General features: G+C 43.5%; 1 long non-coding RNA gene across 1 annotated transcript in view; it reads right to left on the minus strand.

The window, feature by feature from the left end:
* LOC146833870 (uncharacterized) overlaps positions 1-18,170 on the minus strand; it is a 755,352-nt gene that overhangs the window by 307,287 nt on the left and 429,895 nt on the right. The window lies entirely within an intron of this gene.

The raw sequence follows: 18,170 nt of genomic DNA on the forward strand, positions 1-18,170 counted from the left end.
CCTTGATTAAAAAAAGAGCAAGGGTGTAAGTGGTTAAGGGTAAGAGACAAAAGAGTAAGGGCTAAAGAGTATGTGATTAAATGTAAGGTGATGGTTTATGAGAGAAGAAATAAGAAAAGGCGAAAGTGGTTAAGTGTAAGGGGAAAGTGTAAGGGGCTATGAGCGGATGTTTAAGAGTAAGGAGTTAGGGGTGATGGGGTATGTGTTTAAGGGTAAGGTGGTTAATAATAATGGGTTTACAGTAAGGGATTAAAGGTAAGGGGGTGGGGTAGAGGTAAGGCGCTCTGGGTTAGGGGTGGGCAGACTGTTTCATTCCACCAATGGAATTGGCAGAATTTTGTTCACTCCATGACACTCTATAATGCGGAGTTCTGGTCAAATTCGCTATCCTCCTTGTGGCAGAATCTTTCTCCAGCAAGGCTCCAGAAAATGCAAGCTCGTGTACATGAGCGAGATTTGGCATCCCCTAGCGTGATTTTCTAATGCAGGTAGTTGTGGTAAGAGGGCTTATATTCGAGTAAATATGCTGCCGCTCAATTAGATTTTCTACTCGAGCTGCAGCAAAATCAACTTGAATGGCCGCTCGCTCTTGTGCAACACATGGAGCCATTCACGCTGATTTTCAGCTCTGCTCACTCTACCCACTCTAAAGTGCAGTGTGAACTACATATTTTCCACTTGTTGGTGGAACTCCGCAGAATCTCGCAGAGTTTTATGTAACTCTACAAAATTCCACAGAGTGAAACTCCGTGAGTTCTTCCCAACCCTATTTGAGGTAGGAGGTGCAGAGTAAGCGATACCGGGTTAATGATAAGAGGCTAGATTTAGGTGGTTCTCTATTAGGGTAAGGAATAGGGAGTAAGAGGTTAATGGTAAGGGAATAAGAGGCTAAGGATGGAAAGCTAAGGGTTTAATGGTAAGGAGGTAAGGTTAAGAGTTAAAGGGGATGTGTTAGGGAAAATATAGAGGATTAAGGGTTAGGGGTATTGAGTTAAATGTAAGGTGCCATGGGTATGAGAAAGTAAAGGTGTAAGGTAAGAGGCTATGGCAAGTGAATATGAGAAAGAATAAAGGTTTAAGATGTTAAGAGTGAGTAGTTACGGTTATAGGTATCAGTAAGGTTACAGGTAATAGGAAAAGGTTAAGTAAAGAGATTAAGAGGGAAGGTCAGTGCTAAGGAATAGATGATTAAGGATGAGGGTTATGGTTAAGTATAAGGGTAGGGGTTGGAGTAAGGGGTTAAGGAAAGTGTTATAAGAATGAGGGTTGAAGGAAAGAGTAAAAAGGTCAGGTCAATGGTTATGGTTAAGGTAAAAATCACGAAGGGTATGTAAAAACTGAGCTAGTGATGATGAAATAGTACAATGAGGCAGAAATGGTAAACTAGGAAAAGCTGCAAGAATATAGAAAACAAATTAACGGCAGGTTAGGAATTAAAATATATCTGTTATTCAGTACTTTGTCATGTCTCTCACTCCTCCCTTCTCTCCTCTCTCTCTTCTTCCTGTCTGATCACATTCTCTCTACCTTCCCTCTCTATCCCACTCTTTGTCTCTCTCCCTCTCTCTTGAAAACCTCCATGTGCCTGCTGTAATTAACCTAAGCAGCTGGTGGAGGTGAAAGAGGTACCAGGAGCGACTCAGGGCTTTCAAACTGGCCTCTAAGGCATGCACTTCAATTTAGCAAAGTGCCAGGGGTAGCAGAAGTGACATCACATGCCCTTTAAACTGATGGCATCACAGGATGTGATATCACACATCCGTTCCGGTGATGAAATCACATGACCTTTGTCCCCGATAGCCTCACAGAAGTGACATCCCTGACAAAAACCTACACTAATGCAAGATCATTTACATATTAACTAACAAAAAAGTAACTAAATCTGACGAAAGAGCTGCTTAGCTGCTGCTCAAACATTACAAACAGAGCTGGGCAGATATATTAGGAGTACATTAATATCCTTGCCAGGTCCAGATGTAAAATGTTTGAAAGTGACTATATACCAAATAGAAACAGAAGTGCCTGATTAGAACTGGCATGCCAAAGTGAAATCTAAAATGTCTGCGATTAACCATCATATGCCCAACTACTACCCAAGAACTGAAACCATACTAAATTAATATCTCCATTTACCAGACAAAACCACAAAATACTCAGAAATGCATCAGATTCCCAGGCACAACTATCGTATGCCGAGACACAATCACCTCACTTGGTCTTACATCCATCAATGAATTACATTCACATTATTGAGACATTCAGAGAGCTGTTATAATGCACGGCTAATTTATCGTATACAACCCTTGAGATTTCTCACAAGGCATCTCAATCCTGACATACATAAGGCATTAGTTCACCTGTGCCAGTACATCTATAGTCAATCAATCAATCAATCAATCAATCAATCAAAGATTTGCTTTATTCGGTTAATATTTAAAACCATCAAAGCACGGTACAATAATTCATGGTACGGGCAACAAAAGAATTTCACAAAAAATACAAAACATTGGCGCAATACACATTAAAAGTATGTCCAATAAATAAATCTAATTATTTACAGTTCACTAAAAACATTTTTACATCACATTCCAAGTATCATAAGTAAAAAACGGTACTCCGAAGGCCTGGGGATCATTACTAGTAGGATCAAACTCTGTTTCTGCGCCTGATGGCTCCTGTAATGAAGCTTGCTACCCCAAAACATACCACAGGGGAGTCAAGCATTTGCAAGTATACCAAAGCAGGCCTCACCTGCACAAAGTTTTGCTTCTTCAAGATAGGCACAATGTATTTTTTACGAAGTACAGAGTAAAATTCACAAAAGAAAACCATGTGCAACAAATTTTGTTCGGAAGTATTATCACAGGGGCAGGGCCCCAGGGTTCCTTCTTTGAAGAAACCCTTAGGGTGGGCCAAAAGCCAGGGAAGCATGCCATGTTTAAACCTTATTAACAGAAACAAATGAAAAGGTTTGTTTATAAAGGTAAAGGTAAAATTGAATCCCTCTGACTGTACTTAACATGACAAACCTCCTAACTGTCGGCATTCCCAATTGTTCTTCTTCCCTAAATGACATGGCTTTACTCAAGAATTGATTCTTCACAGTTTTTATTTTCATTTTACTCAATGCGCATGGCCTATCAAACAATTCAGGGCACCCAAGTGATTTCAGATTATTTCTAACGTACCTTAACCAAGGGATAGACATAGCCCCATCAAGGGACAGGCAATCTTGTACAATAAGTTGACCTAAATTTGGGGGTTGCTGGGCCCACACTCTAAGCCAACCTAGTAATGGGGCAACAGAAATCTCCTCACTAAGATTACCCATCCCGAGATCTTCGTGAATATTAAAAATTGACGTGGAAGGAGGAAGGGACAGCAGTTTACGGAAAAAACTATTTTCCACTATTTGCATTTCTGCCGAGGTCTTATAACCCCATACCTCACTACCATATAGGGCCATAGGTAAAAACTTAGCTCTATAAATTTTCAATAATGCAGGTAGAGGTCTGCATCCCAGACGCTTTGCAAAAATCAACAGCGCTCCTGTGGCTCTAGCAAAAGTATTCTTTTTTTGGGAGCGTTGCATAACCCAGGAGCTATTATCATCAAATACGATCCCCAAATATGGAAAAGTCTGTACTTTTGTGAGTTCCTGGCCATTACAATAGAATTTAACCCTTTTGGCTCTTCCCGCACCTATTGTCATGGAATGAGATTTTTTAAAATTAATTAATAAGTCTAAAGAGACCATAAAATCATTAAATCCATTTAAAAGCGCTTGCAAACCTCTTGCTGTTCTCGCCAGTAAAACAGTATCGTCAGCATATAGTAACGCGGGAATCAATTTTGAGCCGGCTCTAGGAATGTCTGTATTGATTGAACTTTAAACCTCACCCAAATTATTGATATAGAGCGAGAAAAGCAGGGGAGCGAGAATGCACCCCTGTCTGACCCCTCGCTTCACCTGCCAAGCATTTGATAGACTCCCATCTTCACTATAGCGGACGACAGCAGTAGTGTCCTCATGCATAACGGCCAGGAAGGATATCAATACTGGGTCCAGCCCCAAAACACCCAATAATACCCATAGTTTTTGCCGGTTCACAAGGTCGAAAGCAGTGGACAAATCCATAAAAGCTAGGTGAAGGTCCCCCTGCTTCGCGACCGTGTATTTCCCGATAATAAGGTGCAGATTAAGGCATTGACCCACCGTACCCTTTCCCGGTCTAAACCCGTATTGCAGGTCGGAAATTATAGACTTATCATCCAACCAATTTGTTATACGAGCAAGGACAACTTTACCCATTATTTTCATGGCGGAATCCAAAAGAGAAATGGGCCGGTAGCATGCCGGATCTTCTCTAGATCCTTTCTTAAATAATGGAATAATCACGGCTTTGCCCCATGATTTAGGTGCACCAGCCTTAGAGGCAGCATTAAAAACGACAGTTAGAAGTTTAGCCCAGAACCCTGGGTCTGCCCGATAAAGATCCGCAGGAACACCATCTGGGCCTGGAGCTTTACCTTTGGCCATTGTATTGATAGCTTTTGTCACTTCTTCTTCATTAAAAAGGATTTTTGAGGCTAAAATGCTATTCGCGTAATTCACAGTGTCAGGGTCATCAATTTCTGAATAAAGGCCACTGAAATGGTCCACCCATCTCTCTGGTGGGATTAAACAATCCTTATTGCTATTCTCCAGCTCATTAAAAAGTGGGCTGTTAATCACCTTCCAGAATTGGGTACTACTTGTCAAAACACTAGCATCTGTCAATTCATCCCAAGCCAAATTTCTTAACTGGGATTTCCTGAGCTTTATAGATCTTTTATACGCCCTTCTTGCCTCTGCAATTTTTTTTTTGGTCTTTGTCTCTTTCTTTCAATGCTAACAAAAGCGCAGAGTGGGCACTGGAACAGGCATGGTCAAACCAACTTTTAAATTTCTTGGGCCTTGGTTTCCCTTGGGATAACAAATTACCTGAAACTTGTTTGGTTATCCCATCGAAGGCATAAAGAACTTCCGTTGGAAGCGACTCAGTCGACAAACACAGACTAAAATCCTCATTGTTGTTATTATATAAATTCTCAAGGAAAGCGACCGGAGTAATAACGTCCCATCTCAGGCGCCTACCCTGACTAGAAGAGACTACATTTTTATTGGTTGTCGAAGGCAATAAAATTTCCTTTGCTAATGCATTCACTTTAAGTTCCATTTTAAGCGGATTGTGATCGCTTAAAGGATTTTCAATAACACAAAAGGAACCTACCAAGTCCCTCAGCGGATAAGGTAAAAAAATGTAATCAATCGTACTATAATGACCCTGACCAGTGAATGTAGGAAGACAAGACAAAGAATCTTGGTCCGGTGTATATAAGTGAAGAGCAGAAATAATATTCTCCAGATATATCCCACCTTTAGAATGTTCAAAGTGAATAGCCTCCTGCCCACATATATCATAATCACTAAAACCATAACAATTAAGATGACATACATGAATGTTAAAATCGCCAAAAAGTAAAAGTGAATAAGGTGTGACTCTTCCTGTATCATACTCGTCCAGGAAAATGTTCAGCGCTTTCAGGTGCTCTAATTCATCAGACCTGACAAATGAATTATAAAAATTTACCACTAAAAAAGAGGGCAAATTAGGCCCTTCTAGTTTTACAGCCAAAATGTGTGGAGAATTAGTCACTATCAATTCAACCTTGTATGAAAGCTTTAAACTAAATAGTAACAATAAACCCCCTCGGGCTCTCCCCATGGCGGAAGGGACTGCATATTTAATAAAAGACTGGAACCCATCCAAATAATATGGGTCATACGCCTCCCAGGTTTCTTGAAGGGCAATAATATGATACGACGAAAGAAAGTCCCTCCAATTTTTGTCCTCTCTTTTCGAACGCAACCCAGCTATGTTCCATGAGAGTATGTTGATTTTCTCCGTTACTGGAATACCTCCCCCGCTATCTAACTCTTGAGTTGGGAAGTTATCTGTATGAGGTAATAAAAAATGAGAATCAACTTCCCCATTCTGATCAGGCACTGCAACATTCAGGTTCCCAATAACATCAGCAGGAACTATACTACTCCTTGTCAGCTGAACAGTATGGGATTCCCCCTGCTCATTTCCTAACTGTTTAACAACCTGATCGGGTAAAAAGGTATCCCACAAATCACCACCGTCCTCCCCATGTACCATAATAGACCTTGGTGATAAAAATCCGGGGTGTATAGATGTAACTACGCTGGCTGGATCATTAAATGTATTAGAACCAACCAGTCTAAGTCAGTCATTGGTGTCCAAAGAACTAAGTACCTCATATCTATTGCTTAAGGCCAATGGTTTACTTACAGGAATTAGATCAGACATATGCTCTCTAGGTCTTACCAGCCCTTGAATGTGAGGTGGGTAAAAGAAGCCCAACGGGAGTACATTAACATAATCCTGATGTAATCTACTTGACCCTGCCTGTCTCAAAATAAGGTCTACTATGTCGGGAGAGTTAAAGTTCACTACGATACAGTCACCGTAGAGTGACTTATTAGATTTCCCCACCCATGGAACCCTTCTAACCATTTTAAAGCATTCATAGAGACGGCTCCCCAAGACAGTCTTGCCAGCCAAATAATGAAGGGCTTTATTTTTTAAAGAAGACCAGTGCTCGTCCCTCCCATCAGAAATTTTTGGAACATTAGCTAAAATGACAGTATAAGGGCAAGCCTCTGGCAGTAAGTGCAAAGAAAATTCCTTACGTATGCCCTCTACCGGAGGACATGGTTTTTCAATCAGCCCACTCGTCCCCACAATAATACCCTCATTTGATCCCAAAACCACTGGGGGTGGATTTATGTTACCTACAATAGGGGCCGTCATGGATTCAACCAACTCCGAGACTCTTGAGGTAGCTATGTTAAGAGAGTGGAGTTCAGGTGCGTTTTGCCTTGATGACGAAACGTTTTGCCCCGCTATGTGGCGTTCTATCATAACCAATCTATCATTAATCTTGCTGAGACTGTCCATAACTGGCGTAATAATCGCTCTCAGACGCTCATCCATTAGCTTAATCAAATCATCTAATTTATCCCCCGTTATAGCAACTTCCCCTTGGGCAGAATGCACATGACAACCATTTCCCTTATTTCCCAATTGCTGATCCACAGGCCCGTTTTCCTGGCAATCCGTCCCCAGGGCGGAATCTTTAAGCCTGGGTAACTTAGCCTGTTGACGGCAACCTTTAGGGACATTATTTGCTTTTCTCTTTCCTTTAGAAGTTTTAACCGGTGCAACCGGAGGAAGCTTTAACTGCCTAGTGCGTGTCACCAGAGGGGAAAAAAGGGGGGTCGGTACATTGATGAGAGGGGACATGATAACAGGGGTGGGTTCTGGTGCAGAGCCCTGCGGGAGCGGATATATAACTGGGTCCCCGCCTAAACCTACAGTAGAATCGCCAGATTGTAACTCTGGGTTAGGTTGGTTAACAGGCTCTAAAGATAGCCTCCTTTCCACCATTTCAATTTCCCTAGAGACAGCATATTCAACTTTTTTTAGGTAGGCGTCTAATGTCCCAGAGCCCCCTATAACAGAACCCTTGCTAATATTTTTAGCCATGACCTACTCAAATTAAATGTCCCAAGTACACTTCCAGCAACGATACAAATCAGCAATAGTCCACGAATATCAATACCTCCAAGTTCAAATAGTCACAGGCAGAGCTCCAACCAACCAATCACTCTTGCCGAATGTAAAGAGGATAGCCCTGCCACGGCCTGCCCCGGACGGCCACAGACGGTCCCGCCCTTGTCCCGGGCTTAGCCCGGCGCCGCCCGCGCGCGTCCCGCGCTGCGGGTTCTGAGGCAGCCTTTTGACTCCCCGGGCGCAGCCTGATGATGCAGGCGGCGGCGCCCGCAACAGAGGATCCTGGGGAATGTGGTTCGCACCACTCTCCCCACGCGTCGAGCAGCGACCCACGAGCCAGGCAGGAGCTTCACCCACGGGCCAGGTAGGAGCTTCACCCACGGGCCAGGTAGGAGCTTCACAAGCACCGTTCCCCTCACGGCAGGTCAACAATGTTGGAGGGTGGTATTCGCCCAAATGCAGTAGCGCGTCCCTGTAGTCCAAATGCCATGAAGTCTAAAAGCAGCAGCAGATGCAGAAGCAGAAGCAGCAACAAACAATTCTGCTTGCCTGAACACAGATAGGACTGCAATCGCCAGGTGCAGCTGTTCCGACGGACGAAAACCACTGAGTCTCAGGTGAACCAGTGACCTCTCCTGCACCGCTCCGCAAAACCGCCCGCAAACCACACCACGGCCGCAGACGCGAAACCGAAGGTGGAAAGAGCCGCTCCCCTCCGGTCAAACTTGCACTTCAGAGCGCTGGGAAGCCGTAAAATCAGAAAAACGCCGTCCGCCGGCCGCCGGCCGCCATCGACCTCTGCCTCAGCTGCGCAGCCCGGGAAGAAGTACATCTATAGAAAATTACAGTTAGCATTTTGCCATGGTCTCCAAATACTGAGACCTAATGAGTTTTCACACCTCTGCCATGGCCACAGTATACATGTAGTAAAGTAATTAGATTTCATTAGAGTTCTCAGAGTGTGCCTTGCAATTTGATTAGCAGTGAACCCTGGAATTACAGTACCAAATCACGCAGAGCAATTCGATTTTGATTTTCATCATGCACTAATATATCAGCACAAAAAGATCTCCTATTAGATTCTTGCCTTCCCCAACTTTCGAACTTGCTTTTACACCACCTTTTCGTTTCATCTCCTGTCTTTTCTGGTTCTATGTCTTGCCCCTAGTTCTTCCCTTGCTTTTCATTCTCTTACTCCACTATTCTGTTTCTTTATCTTTCTCTCGTTTTCTTTTTACTTACCTTTTCCCCTCACCTTCGTAAGTTACTTATTTTCAATTGTTTCTTGTTCTATACTCTTCTTTCTTCCTTTTCCTCATCATTCCTTATTTCTCTCATTTTCATCATGTGTCGTTCACTGACATCCTTGCTAAAGTTCACTTGCTGGAACCTCAGCCCTGGAGGTTCAGTTCTTCTCCACATTATGGATGATCCTAAACTTGAGAGCAGATATAACTGTTCAAGGGGGGGGCTATAAAAATATTTGGTCACTTGCAACATAATGAAAAGGTGAAGGCAACACAATACAGGTACTGCACAATTAGTGATCCAAGTTTCATAAATGCACACAATAAGCACACCACAGGCAGGTGTTCAGGATTGCTCCAGACAACAAACAGGTCACCCATGTGCATCAGTAGTGTAAGCTTTCCTCTTAGACATAGTGCAGGTACCCTACTGGCTGTGGAAATGCAACGGTTCACCATACAGAGTAGATTCAGGAGCAGCATTGCAGGTTTCCATCACAGCGAACACAAACCAGCATTGCAAGAGTCCAAGACCCAAGAAGATGGTGTACATGCAGCACCTGAGCATGTTTGCTTCACAAAATGAAAGTGCACAACTCAGGAAGCAGAAGTGACAGCTTTCTTGGTGCTGAAAGATACAGCAGGGGTAGCATTTGTGAAAGACGTTTTTACATAAAATTGGAATAGCCTAGGATGCATCAGTGCCTGCCTCTCTCTCACAAAACAGGTACAACATGGAACCCCTCTTCTGTAACCATTCTTTATTGGTTTTATTCAAGCACACATAAGATACCCTAGAGGGTCACCACACAGTAGGTACCCACAGCAGATGAGAACAAGAAAAAAGATGATCACATAAGTAGGAAATAATAGCAATCACCCAATCCAAAGGGACCCCAGTCTTCCCCAGCAGACTCCCAACTGACAGTGCTTGTGCTGCAAATTGTACAGTCAGATTCACAGAAGAGAAATGAATTGGAGTACAGAAATGAAAATACAAAATCAAGATCAGTAGAAAAACTAGGCATCCCCCCACCAGTCGCATCCAGGAAACCAAATATCCCACCAACCAACACCTCTGAGGCCAGCATCCCCCAGCCACCAGAAATTCCGGCAGGAGTAGCCAGGCATCTCCAGTCCCTTTACACATTGTGTTGTGGAACTCTGGGCAATAGTGTGCGGTCAGGGTAGAGAACAGAGGCCTCGCCCACCAAAGGTTCACTTGTGCTCAGGTGCATGGTAAACACTACAGGACTTGGAGAAGTTAAGACCCACAATCTCCTTCTTCTGTAAATAACCTCTCTCCTGTAGAGCATATCGAGCTTCTCTGTCATCTAAACCACTTATTCCCTGTAAGGAATCCGTCTTCTCTAAAGTACCCCTCTCCTCTAAAGCTCTTCACTCTCCTTGAAGTACCCCTCTCCTCTAAAGCTCTTCACTCTCCTTGAAGTACCCCTCTCCTCTAAGGCTCTTCACTCTCCTTGAAGTACCCCTCTCCTATAAAGCTCTTCACTCTCCTTGAAGTACCCCTCTCCTATAAAGCTCTTCACTCTCCTTGAAGTACCCCTCTTCTGTTTATCACCCATCTCTGTAAAGCACCACTCTTGTCTAAAGCACCCTTTCCAGTGCAGCGTCCCCTCCTCTGATGGCATCCCACTCCTGTAAAGTACACCAGCTGTAAAGTACACACCCCGTGAAGCACATTCTCTGTAAACAACTGGTCTTGTGTAAAGCACATCTCTTTTGTAAAAAAAGAAAGAAAAAAACTCTATTTGGTAAAGCACCTCTGTTTTATGCAGCAATCTTCTCCAGAAAATAACTTCACTCATTAGGCTGGATTAAACGACCCGTCACATGTCCTCTGAGAGCCTTCCTAGTTGTTACAGTTTTGTAACAAATGCACCTGCCCGTGTAATGAACTGAAGTGGCAGAACAGGAGAGGGAACTGGGACGTGGTGCAAGGCTTTGCAAATGAAATAAGCAGTGGGGTTAGAATTGCTGCTTTACTAGTTTTATTTCAGCAGCGAATTTATAGGTTAATATAGGTGAAAAAATGTAATCTTATTTACTGTATTTCATTACTTCGCTTCTAGTGCTCCTACTGCATTTATCCCTGCAGCAGAACACAGAGAATTTCCTAGAGAATTCATTTAACAAGCACAAGACGTTGGCTACAATACATTTCAGACCACACTCCCCTCCCTCCGCCACCACCCTCTGTCCCCAACGGTTTCCTCACTCCTTCCAAGCATTAGACAATCTGCAAACTGCAATGTCCATTTGTAGCAAAGGCGGAGGTGGGTATTTGATTTATGGCACTGCCAGCAGCAGGGGCCAATCCATTCCAGCACTGAAGCTAAATATGGCTGTAAGCTCTGTTTACCTTCTGCACATAATAGTGTCCTGCACCTCTGCATCCTCTGAGGCCAGGGGTCGCAAGGGGAGTGCCAGTGGTGGATAGGAGCAAGCCAGGGGTTGCAGTTGTGACCACTGGTGACCCCTAAATGACATCCATGCTCTAAGGTCCTCAGCCCACCAGGGAAGTGCCCTGTGGATTAAGAGACCTGTCCGGCCCTGCTCATGAAGTTTTGTTGCGGGTCGAAACGTCAACAGCTCTCATCTTGGTCATGAATTCACTGTGGACAACAAACCCCTGAACCAGTAGCATGTTTGGGGTCTAGGTGATTTGTGATTGTGAACATTGTTTATATTCTCTTTGAGCACCAATCACTTTTTTCACCATCCAATGCAATGTGCCTTCACCTGAAGCACCTTTTGTTAAACTTGTACGGTGGTTTAGATATCTATTGTTAGTCATTTTGTCATGTCCATAATCCCAGATTTGTTACTCATAAAAAGGGGTATAATAGCACTTTTTGACCCTCTCAAAATCATTATACTTAACTGAATCCTAAGGACCACTGTTTTGTTTGAAATGTATGCTTATCCAAGTGCCTGAGTTTATTAGGTTGCCCATTGTTCTTTGGTTGACCCTTATGCGTAGGCATAGGCAGAAATAAGGCACAGGCTCAGTTAGACCTCTACTCATGTGGTGTACTTCATAGTTCAGTACAACAGCTCATACCCAAATTGGAATTGTTAAAGCAACAGTCAGTTTTGCAGAACTCAATCGGCATGTCTAGCACATCTAGCTCAGTCTTCCCCATGTGAAACCCAGTTACCAGCTTACATTGCTGCGGTCATGTGGTGCTGGTGAGTGTTCGCCTGGCTGAAACTTTCGGAGGCAGCTACATTGACATGTTACAGCAATCGTGGCATCACTCAGAGCTTGGGCAGCTGCTGGGCAGGAGTGCTCAGTGGGCATCTGCCCTAGCAGATGCAACATCTGGGCTGGGATATGAGAGGTGCTCATTGCTGGCATGTGCCACTTCCAGGCCAGGATAAAACTGGTGCTTATCTGGCACCTGTAGCATTGTGCCAGGTTCAGGCTTTCACAGGAACGGAAGTTTCTCTGCTGGATTGGCCTAGGTGTTGGGCAGCAACAGCACTGGTTGTTCACCAGTTACAGAGGTGCAGGACAACACCTGGTTCATTGATTTTGTATGTGGTCCACTGCGGAGGCCGCCATAGGACACTTGGAGATCTCTTGTGGCACAAGTAAGTTCTTAATTCAGCCGCAAAGGACGTTAGTAACATCCAGGTGTTCTGCATGCAGGTAACACAGCTGGATTCTCCTCCTGGACAGTCTCTTCTTCTACAGCACCTGCCAATTACCTTCCCTCCCTGAGCAGGCAGGCAGGCAGGCTTGTAGTTGATAGGCAGACCTTCTGCTTCTTCAGCAAGTTGTGCAGGCTTCAGGTGATGACATCCCCCACCACTGGGGGCTCACTGTCATGGAGGCATCAGCTCTGGTCACCCAGCAGTCCTTCAAGTACTCTGCAGAGCACTCTGTTCCTTGGTCATGAAGGTGACTCTGGAACAAACTGGGTGGTGTAGATCCCACTCTTACTGTTCTGCACAAGGTAAATGCTTCCCGACAGGTACATCATCTTCACAGAACTCAGTGCCTCAATTTCCTCCTGAATGCCACCCCCTACACATGCAGACCCAAAAATGCATTTAAAGGCTTTTGGGGGAAGATAATTATAAACAAAAATAACACTTTCTCTGTCCTGCAACCGTCAACACCACCAACAATAAGAATTGCCATGGAGGCCAAGTTGTCAATGAATGCACAAGTGGATAAGGTAGCCAAATCAAGCTTTCTAACAATGAAAATGCTGCTACACGTCTTCCTGCAACTAGGATAGCCCCACAAGGTTCAAGCTGCCATCTCTCTTGTCCTGTCAAATCTGGATTACTCTAATGATGTATATCATGGCTTTCCTTTATCAACAATTAGATTATAGAGAATTCAGAATGCTGTTGCTAGACTACTCCTACATGTAAAGCCATAAGCACACATATCCCCTTCCTTGATGACTCTACACTGGTTACCACTAGTCACAAGATGCACCTTCAAACTGCTTTGCACCACCTACAAAGCAATACATGGCAAAGGACTACTTGTCATCAGGAACAAAATCACCAAATACATACAAGAAACATACGCTCAAGATGGCTTCCTGACTCAGAATTCCTACATACAAGAACAAAACCATGGATGGAACATCTTCCTCTGTTCAATCAGCCAAACTCTGGAATTCCTTACTAACAAACATAAAATCCACTGACAACCGTCTCAGTTTCAGAAGATTAATTAAGAGCTCCGAAATAGTGTACCGAAGCATTATGCTTTAGACATTAAAAGCTCTGCTGTATGTTTTGTGTGTGTGTGTGTGTGTGCCTGGGTGTGCATGTGTGTGTGTGTACATGTGTGTATATGTGTGTGAAATGGTCATACATGTCTACATGCTTGCACTCATACAAAAATAATTATAAACAGAAACACCAACATGGGGATGTGCATTTATGCATGTATGGCAATACATGGGTCTATGGGTATGCCAGCATATGCATATATTTATATGTATCTTTCTTTCTATGAATGTATATATGAAGTATGCAGATGCACAGGGAAATATTCTGTGTGCATCAATATTAATATGTATAATGCTTTTATATGTTAATGTATAAAAAAATTTTTTTGCCAACAATGTAGTCCGTCGGTAGTGCGCACTTTGCACAGCAGGTGCCGGTGTCTAGGTTGGACAGTCCCTCGCATATATTAATCACCAAGAATAATTTCACCGCACTCCAAGAGAATTGTATTTCTCAATTTTCATTTATTTGCATCAGTGCAAGTTTCACCACAACCACCACCAACGCGTTTCAACCCAAATGGGTGTTGCTCACGGTATCCATAATTTAGAGCACTGCATGACAGCACCATTCATGCATGCATGAGTTATGAGAGCACATCTCTTTCCCTGTGCTCAAACACCCCTTACCAGTTGGCTTTTTTCGGCCAGAGAGCATAGATCAGAACCTGCTTTACTGGCTATCAGGAATTCACCATGTGCTGCTGTTGACCTGATAACTTTTTCGATCTCTCAATTCCATTTTGCTTGCTCCTGTTCGTCCTTTAAATTGGAGAAGTTATGACAATTATAGAACATAGTGCAGTTGACCCACATAATCTCGGCGTTTCTTGCTTGAAAAATCCAGTGTAACCCTGAGCAGTGTGCGCTGGGCACCTCTGGTGGTAAAATGTCCATCTGGAACTGCCTGGCATACAGGCAGAGCAAGGGTAGCACTGTCCTGGAGTAGACATAGTATTAAATAAAAAGATAGAACAGTTTAGAAGTGAGTACAGAGGCTTGGCCTCTGGGCACAGTCTCAAGGGTCCTTCTTGTCCGTGGGGTAACCATGTGAATGGTGGAAGCTGAAAGGCCCAGGCCATTTTACTATTTTCCCTAAGCCAGATGAACTTTTTCAGCTCAGTCCAGTTTTCAATGACCGGGGGAGGAGGGAGAGGGGCTGAAAGTCTTCGGGGAGGACAATCTCATAAGCTCCAAAGACTGCACTGTTGGGTCATTCTCAGACCCCTTTCTCAGCACAGCATCCCCAAGACACTGAAGAATTTGAAGAATTGAGCCAATCTTTGGGTGTAGTACTGCTGACCTCTTGCATAGTGAGATCGAGCAAGCCTCCTCCCGCCTCCAAAATGGAAGGGCCCTGATCCTGTTCAGAACAGGTTGCCATTGAGATGGCCAGTGGGTCAGTGAGGAATGATCAGAAAATACAGCCTTACTGTAATAATACATAATAAACACTCCCAGTTTCATAAATGTGATTTATACTTTAAAATATTTTCTAATTACAGTCAGAGAAGAGACATTTGAACCTACTGCATAAAGCACATATTACAAATGCTAATATGCTTTTCGATTAACCACAAAGTCTTGGCAGCAACTCACTTTGCACAGTTAATCAACCAAATGTATTACTAGTCATACATAAGTAATTGAATAATGCCTTGCCTGAAAAATTACAAAATGTACAATAACGTCAGAGGAGGTGGAAATATATACAATTATACATAAATGATGGGAAACGTACAGAAATAAACCAGGAAGCTAAAGGGGGATTCAGTGGCACAACTGTGGACTTTAATATCGGTTGTGAAATCATTTGTATCAAAATGAATATGTTTGTATTATTGCTTTTACATTTGTTTCTTTGCTGGAGAAATGGGTGCATTGTGTTATTACTAGGGACCATAACACAGATTAGAGAAAAAGAAAATGCAGCGAGTGAGTATCTTGATGGAGATGGTTTATCCATATCCATGGAGAAAATGTGCAGCAATGATGTAAGTGTGGAATGTCATCAACACACCAGCACATCCTTCTCAGAGCTTTATGCATTTGTCAAGAGAGGAAGGCACATGTACACACAAGGAGGCATAGATAAAAGAACTGACGCATCAGCATCGATGCGTTAGATTTCTTGCGCCTCACGCAAATGACCTAATGACGTTAGGGATGCATTGTATTTACAATGCTGTGCCCCATAGCGCACAGCTTTATGGATGCATAAGAAATTCTGACGCATCTGCTGGTGCTAAAGTGACTCTGGGCAATAGCTTGCTTAATCTCCACATGGGCCCCTCGCGGCGGGATGCCTGGCTTTCACCTTGCGGATGCCCTGCTGGGTTGTCTCACAGGGGAATACCAGGACGGGTTCCCTAAGCAAGCGCTTAGAGACCGCTTGGTGATTTGCGCTATATAAATTCCTGTACATTTACATTTACATTTATTGCTGGAGTTGGTCATAAGACTGACACCACTCCACCAATGCATCAGAACAAAGAGACGAGTCACATGTTAAAAGCCCTGCATCAATACTTACGCCGGGTTTGAGAAGGCGTAGGGATTTTGACGCAGTCAAGTCGTAGAGTGATGCAGTGAAAAGTTGTAAATTTCACTGCGTCAGTTGTATGTTCCTACTTCGGAATGCCTACCATGCATACATTATACAAACTAACACATTGGGCCCAATACGTCAGTTTGTAAATATGGAGCAGTGTGGAGCACTGATTGCAACACCACTGCACCAAAACAAAAAAGATGCTGCTGTGGCGCTAGCTCCTTGCAAATATGGCCCTTGGAGTGGGAGTTTTGTGCCTTCAATGAAATCAGACTTACTGTGAACTCTGTCCAGATGTCTTACTGTAAGTCTTTCACAATGAGAATTAATAAGAAATGACTGCAGCACCAGCAATACCAGTAAAGCTCCATACAGCACCTGCTTTGCATCATAAGTAGCCTTAGATTCTGAGTTCTCCATGGGTCAGGTCTACAGAAAATCTTGAGAAAAAGACGCCACAGGGAATAAGGAAATCCTTTCCCAAACTGTATAAGAAACTACAGCAGTCGCACATATAGGCCTGGAAGCTCTGGAAGATGGAGACTGGAAATGGGTCTGCAAAGCTCAGACCAATTGTATCAGGAACTAGTTTCACTTCTGGGCTTTGATGGGCAATGTCCATTTTAAGGACAGCAATCATGGTGGATGAAGCTTGGCAACAGTGGTTGTTGTGGTCCCTCTGCTTTCGTCTAAGTTCCTACTCAATGGATGTGATTTCCACTTGCTTAGTCCCTTTTAGGCAGGGCTCTGGCTCCTCGCTCCTCTTCTCTGGTTTCTACAATCCTGTGCAATTCACCATTTAGTGTTCCTCCATCTCCTTGGTCCCATTGCCAAAGATTCACAGACCAAAGATGCGCTTGACCAATGCTTCTCACTTGTTGAGTTCTCTGGCTGTTTCTTGGTAGCTTGGAAGGTAACTAAGGCATTTCCTCTATCTAACCCTCGTAAGCACCATTCTGGGTGCTGGGCCTTTGAGAGGAGTATGGTAATTACAGATTTGATTCTAATATGCTAAATGCCTTCTAAAATAGAAACCCAAACATCTGGTAACTCCTCGTGAACATTATGTGATGTTCTGAGCCGTATTGACATAAGAACTGCACCTCTCTCACTCTCTCTCTCTCTCTCTCTCTCTCTCTCTCTCCTCCCCTTCCCCCCACTATCCGGTACCGCTTTCCTCAGGCTTATCTCTTCATGCTGAAGGTATGCGGTCTACGGTAGGGTAACACAGCTCCTGAGAAACCACAACCAGCCTCGAATAGTGATAGTTTGCCAAGCCCAAATCATAGTTGTGCTCATGCAGTCGGATGTGAATCCACTATAGGTGATTGTTCAAACCAAACTGAAATTCATGACGATTTAAGCACAGACAGTCAGGAGAAGGCACATTGTTAGACTGCATTACCAAGTTGGTGTCTTGATCTTCTACAATTTCTCAGACCAGCAGCATCACCAACAAGCCTCATGCTTCCGCTGCGTCAGAAAATATCTCACCATAGAATGGTGGAATGAATGGAGTTGGCAGCACAGAACTTTGTGGCAGTACAGGATTGGCCTAGCCAGTGAAATTCTCTAGTGATACTTACACCTTCTCTGCTTTCCTGGCTCAGTGTTATCTCCATTTCATAGTTTACGCACAATCGTTTAAGATTGATCAAACCAAATTTTCTTTTATCTTATCATAGTATGAGATGCTGCAGCCTGGGCTACCCCTCAGATCCTCATTCAACATCTTTGTCTTCAGAATTATACGTTGTTTCTGAAAGATTTTAAGACTACCTTTAGTAAGAGACAGGTTAAATAAGATTATGTGAGGTTGCTAACCATTGAACAGGGCCCGCAAGAAATGGTCTCATATATGTCTATTTAAACAATTGTTGGCTTAGGTCCTTTGACAAGTAATGTATTATTCATTCAAGAAATGCACCCCTTAGTTAAACCAAATTAT

Source organism: Triturus cristatus, chromosome 4_2 (assembly GCF_964204655.1).
Source record: "Triturus cristatus chromosome 4_2, aTriCri1.1, whole genome shotgun sequence".
Taxonomy (NCBI): Eukaryota; Metazoa; Chordata; class Amphibia; order Caudata; family Salamandridae; genus Triturus; species Triturus cristatus.